Raw genomic sequence first — 6,000 nt, 5'->3', positions numbered from 1 at the left:
CAGCCATCAGGACTGCAGCCACTCCCTACAGTGAGCCCCAAGGGAGCTCAAGATGTGAAAGAACAGAGGCTACTGGCCCAGGATAGCTGACATGCATACGAAATGAATTTCAGTGAGCCCAGACTGTTGTATCTTCCCATACATAGAAAAGCATTAAACTCCCTAACTTTGGATAACTAGTTTTCTTTGATTAACAATGATCTTTTAATATTAAGATTACCCGCCCTTTGTTGCAAAACTTCTATATAATCTAGCTCCTCCCCTCGCCTCTTCAGCACAGTTCTCTCAGGGTTACTTGCGAATGCTGTCTCCTGGGCTTGAAGTCCTAAAAATTCCCACCGAATGAAGTGTAACTCTCAGGTTTTAGGTTGTGACTATTCTTTAAGTCTGCAGGTGATTCACTGCTGCAGGCACACAGCACAGGTGGGGAAGATGGGCAAGGCCTCATATGGTGGTTTCTGCCTGGAGCAGGACAGGCCCTAGGCAACAGGGAGCTACTGAGAGGCATTAAGCAAGAAAGTGAGTGCACAAGCACATGGAAAATTGTGGTGTGTGGAGGTCCCAGTGCCTAGGAGCTGAGCAGAGTCATTCTGTGATGGGCAATAATGTCATTAATAAACTCCAGAGGCCTCTGTTCAAACAGATGTTTGTAACTGATGAGAGAGTAAACATGGCCTTAATGGATTTGCTTGTGGCAACTACCTGTTTCTGGATATTAAAATCCACATGCTTGGCCAGTTCTTAGCTCTGCTGTCATGCCTGCTACACCCACATCTTTCCTCTTCCATCTGCCCTCTGCCCAGCCTTGGGACCCACACACCCCAAAGTGCCCCAAACACCCAGTACTTTGCGTTATAATTTACATAGTGGTCAACCACTTTACAGCAGAGAAAGCAGAAGGTGGATGTGGGTGAAGGGCTTGCTGGTGAGTCTGGGGCAGGGGGATCCCAATCTACCATCCGCTTTATGACTTCAGAGAGGGGCAGCTCCCCTACCCCCAGCCAGGCTGCTTGCTGAATGGGGAAGCCTCTGCTCCACATGATGCTCATCCCTGCAGAGGGCACACAAGTGACCTCACAGACATGCCATTCCTTCCTTATGACCTGGGGCCAGGCATGAGGAGCACCCTGCCCTGTGGGGATTGCAGTCATGGGTGCACATGTGGGCAGGTATGCCCATGACTGAGAGGAAAGCACCCCTAGTCAAGGCCCCCCAAAGCTGAAAGACAATCACATCCCAGAATTGAGGAATGCCCAAGTGTCAGATGGCCGGTCTGGCCTTAAAAGGCAAACTGCTATCATCTAGGTGTTGATTTTTTTTAATTAAATTACACATTTACAATCCAGTAGTCAAGCCCCCTTTTCAGCAGCTTATAGCCCTCAGCCTCAGCTTTTTTCTTTCTTCTCTCTGAGACCTAGTTTTTAGCTTCAGATTAAGTCCCATTATGGACATAAATACTGTCCCTTTCATACCCTAAACTCCCCCTCAGATTCTCTTTTCAAAGCCTGCACAGATGTGGTGAACAGGGCTTCATTAACACAGTTCTGCAGATTTGTGAGCTAAAGATTTAGAATAATGAGGATAGAAGAGGCCTGCCCCACGTGGCAGGGAGGGCAGGGGGATGGTGATGATTCACCTGTAAAACCTCAGTCGGCTGAAGTGTCAGACAGCAGCCGGAGGATGGCAGCCAAAGGGCTGAGGGGGTGCTGAGTAAGTGGATTAAATGGTTAATCCAGCAGCCTCTGAGATGGCTGGCCCTGGAGCAAACCATCAGTGTGGGAGAGGGATAGTCTCCAGTGCCTCGACTCCACTGTCTAGAAATGGGGGCTTTGGAATAAGAACACTGGGGTTCAAAGCTGCTCCACTACTTGAATGTCTATTAAAAGCAAAATGAGCCTGTATTTTCATGTGTAAAATGGGAACACTGAGACTTCTCTCAGGGTGTGTGTGCTAAGTCACTTCAGTCATGTCTCTTTGTGACCCCATGGACTGTCTCTTAGGTCTCCCGTATTGGACGGTGGGTTCTTTACCACTGGCCCCACCTGGGAAGCCCCCTCTGAGGGTGAGGAAGAGAATTAAAAGTGAAAGGCGCTCAATCATATCCAACTCTTTGCAATTGCCTGCCAATCTCCTCCATCTGTGGAATTCTCCAGGCAAGAATACTGGAGTGGGTAGCCATTCCCTTCTCCAGGGCATCTTCTCGACCCAGGGATCAAACCCAGCAACTTTCAAACACACAACACTGAGTTGTTAGCTACAGTCACCTTGATGTACATTACATCCCCAGGATTTATCATATAGCTGGAAGTTTGCACCTTTTGACCTTCACGTATTTCACCCATTCACCTCAACACCCTGCCTCTGACAACCATCAACTTGTTCTTTGTTTCTATGAGTTCAGTTTATTTTGTAGATTCCACACATAATTAAGATCATAAGTATTTGTCTTTCTCTGTCTGACGTATTTCAATTAGCATAATGCCCTTGAGGTCCATCTATGTTGTTGCAAATAACAAGGTTTGTTTTTTTTCTTTATGACTGAATGAGATTCCATTTTATCTATATACTGCATTTTCTTTATTCATTCATCTGTCAGTGGACATTTAGGCTGTTTACATATCTTGGTTATTGTAAATAATGTTGCAGTGAACATGGTGAAGGTATTTCTTTGACATTGCTGTTTTTGCTGTCGCTAAGTCATGTCCAACTTTTTTCGACCCCAGGAAGTGCAGCACACCAGGCTTCCCTGTCCTTCACTTCAACAAAGTGAAGTCTCTGCTTTTTAATATGCTGTCCTTCCAAGTAGCAAGCGTCTTTTAATTTCATGGCTGCAGTCATCATCCACAGTAATATTGGAGCCCAAGAAAACAAAATCTGTCACTGTTTCTGCTTTTTCCCCTTCTATTTGTCATGAAGTGATGGGACCAGATGCCATGATCTTAGTTTTTTGAAAATTGAGTTTTTAAGCCAGCTTTTTTGCTCTCCTCTTTCACCCTCATCAAGAGGCTCTTTAGTTCCTCTTCACTTTCTGCCATTAGAGTGGTATCATCTGCATATCAGGTTGTTGATATTTCTCCTGCCAATCTTGAGTCCAGCTTGTGATTCATCTAGCCCAGCATTTCATATGATGTACTTTGCATATAAGTTAAATAAGCAAGGTGACAACATACAGCCTTGACATACTCCTTTCCCAATTTTGAACCAGTCTGTTGTTCTATGTCCAGTTCTAACTGTTGCTTCTTGACCTGCATACAGATTTCTCAGGAGACAGATCAGGTGGTCTGGTATTCCCATCTCTGTAAGAATTTTCCACAGTTTGTTGTGATCCACACACTCAAAGGTTTTAGCGTAGTCAATAAAGCAGATGTGTTGTTTTGTAATCCCCTTGCTCTTTCTATGATCCAACAGATGTTGGCCATTTGATCTCTGGTTCCTCTGCCTTTTCTAAATCCAGTTTGTACATCTGGAAGTTCTCAGTTCACATACTGTTGAAGCCTACCTTGAAGGATTTTGAGCATTACCTTGCTAGCATGTGAAATGAGGGCAATTGTATGATAGTCTGAACATTCTTTGGCATTACCTTTCTTTGGGATTGGAATGAAGACGGACCTTTTCCAGTCCTGTGGCCACTACTGAATTTTCCAAATTTGCTGACATATTGAGTGCAGCACTTTAACAGCATCATCTTTTGACATAGTGATTTCATTTCCTTTGGATATATTCCCAGGAGTGGAAATGCTATATCACATTGTCATTCTACTTTTAATTTTTTGAAGAAGTTTCATACTATTTTCCACAGCTACTGCACCAATTTGCATTCCCACCAACAATGAGTTTTCCTTTTCCCCACATCCTTGCCAACACTTATTCTCTTGTATTTTTGATAATAGTCATCCTGACAGGTGTGAGGCGATGCCTCATTGTGGTTTGGATTTGCATTTCCTTGATGATGAGTGATGTTGAGCATCTTTTAATGTGTCTGTTGCCCCTCTGTATGTTTTCTTTGGAAAAAATGTCTATTCAGTTCCTCTGCCCAATTTTGAAACAGATTTTTTTTTTTTTTTTTGCTGTTAAGTTGTAGTTCTTTATGTTGTTCTGCTGCTGTGCTTTCGTGTCCGACTTTTTGTGACCCTATGGACTGTAGCCTGCCAAGCTCCTCTGTGGAATTTTCCAAGCAAGAATGCTGGAGCGGATTGCCATTTCCGTCTCTAGGGTGTCTTCCCAACACAAGAATTGAATCAGTGTCTCTTGTATCTCCTGCATTAGCAGGCAGATTCTTTACCATTAGTGCCACCAGAGGTGAGTGATGAATGGACCACATTTAACACATGATTTTATTTTTTAATTAGTAAAATAATACATACACATTACTGAAAAATGAAATTTCACCTAAAGGAGATTTGTAAGTCCCATCCGCAGAAGTGACCATTATGAATGTTTTTGTGCATATCTCTCAGGCTCTGCTTCTCTCCTCTGTCCCTCTCTCTCTCACACACAAGCAGATTCATTTACATCTATGTTGATGTCACATAAACGTGGTCTTATAGGTAGGATCCTGGATGCAGACAGTTGGTCCATGTACATCCACAAAGAGAACCCTAAGGTCTCCTTTTCATCAAACTCTACACCCACTTTCTTAGCTGCACAGAATTCATCCATCCACATGGACTAAAACTGATGGATCCCATCCTCGTCTCCATGAACATCAGTGTTGTTGCCAATTTCCTACTATTTCAACCAGTACTGTGATGGATCTTTGAAAAATTGAGCAAGAATCTTAGTGGGGCCAACTCTAAGGATCAGCACTGCTATACAAAAATGCACTGTGGGACTTCAATGGGTCCTGCACACTGTTCTTTCACAGAGGAGTGTCTGTTCACTCTTCCATTGAGAGGATCTACTGTGGCCTCTGACTCTTCACTTTCTCACCAGGGCTGGTTGTCACCAGACTAAAACGGATCCAGTTTTCTTTTTCTGGAACCATTACTGACACTTTACCTCAGTTTCACAATCTTGAGGGATTTAAAGTCCGCTAGATGAGTATGATCAAGCTACTCTTTTCTGTGTGGCTTCTTTCACTTGGGATGTTCATCCATGTGGTAACATGTATCAGTACTTCATTTTTTTCATTGTGCTTAAATATACATAACATTTACCATTCAAACCATTTTAACTATGCTTTAAATTCAATGGCATTAACATTCACATTGTTGTACAAATATCCTCACCATCCATGTTCAGAACTTTTCAGTTTTCACTAGTGAAACTCTGTAGCCATGAAGCTCTACTTTTTCTCAGCTCCTGGCAACCAACCGCCTTCTATGTTCTGAATTTGAATTTGACTTTTCTGGATACCACATACATGTGAAACCACATCATTTTTGTCTTTTTGTGACAGAGTTCTTTCACTCATCATCATGACTTCAAGGCTCATATACATTGTAGCATGTGCTGGTATTTCCTTAGTTTTGAAGACTGAATTACATCACTTGTGTATGTGCCACATTTAGTTTGCCCATTCATTCATCAATGGACACTTGGGTTGCTTCTACCATTTGCTCTTGTGGTCAGTGCTGCTATGAATATGACTGTACCCACATCTGTTCCAGTCCCTGCTTTCAGTCTTTTTGGTATATATCCTCATGTGAAATTGATCATACATTAATTCTGTGTTTAAGTTTTTAAAGAACTACCATCCTGTTTTCCAGAGGCTGAACCATTTTACTTTATTCCTCCTATGACAGATAATAATGCTGTGTATGGAATCTACCCCATTTTTGTTATTTTTTGGCCACACTGTGCAGCACGTGGTATCTTCATTCCACCAAGGATCAAATCTGCGCCCCTGTACTGGAAGTGTGGAGTCTTAACCACTGGACCATCAGGATTCACTTAACCTCTGGATCTACTCCATTTTGCTCATCTATTTACCCACTGATGGACATCTGGATTGTTTCTACCTCTGGGCTCTTGTGAACAATGCTGCTATAAATATACATG

This window comes from Giraffa tippelskirchi, chromosome 4, assembly GCF_054371585.1.
Source record: "Giraffa tippelskirchi isolate mGirTip1 chromosome 4, T2T-mGirTip1v1.2.pri, whole genome shotgun sequence".
Classification (NCBI taxonomy): Eukaryota; Metazoa; Chordata; class Mammalia; order Artiodactyla; family Giraffidae; genus Giraffa; species Giraffa tippelskirchi.
This window is presented reverse-complemented; position numbering follows the sequence as displayed.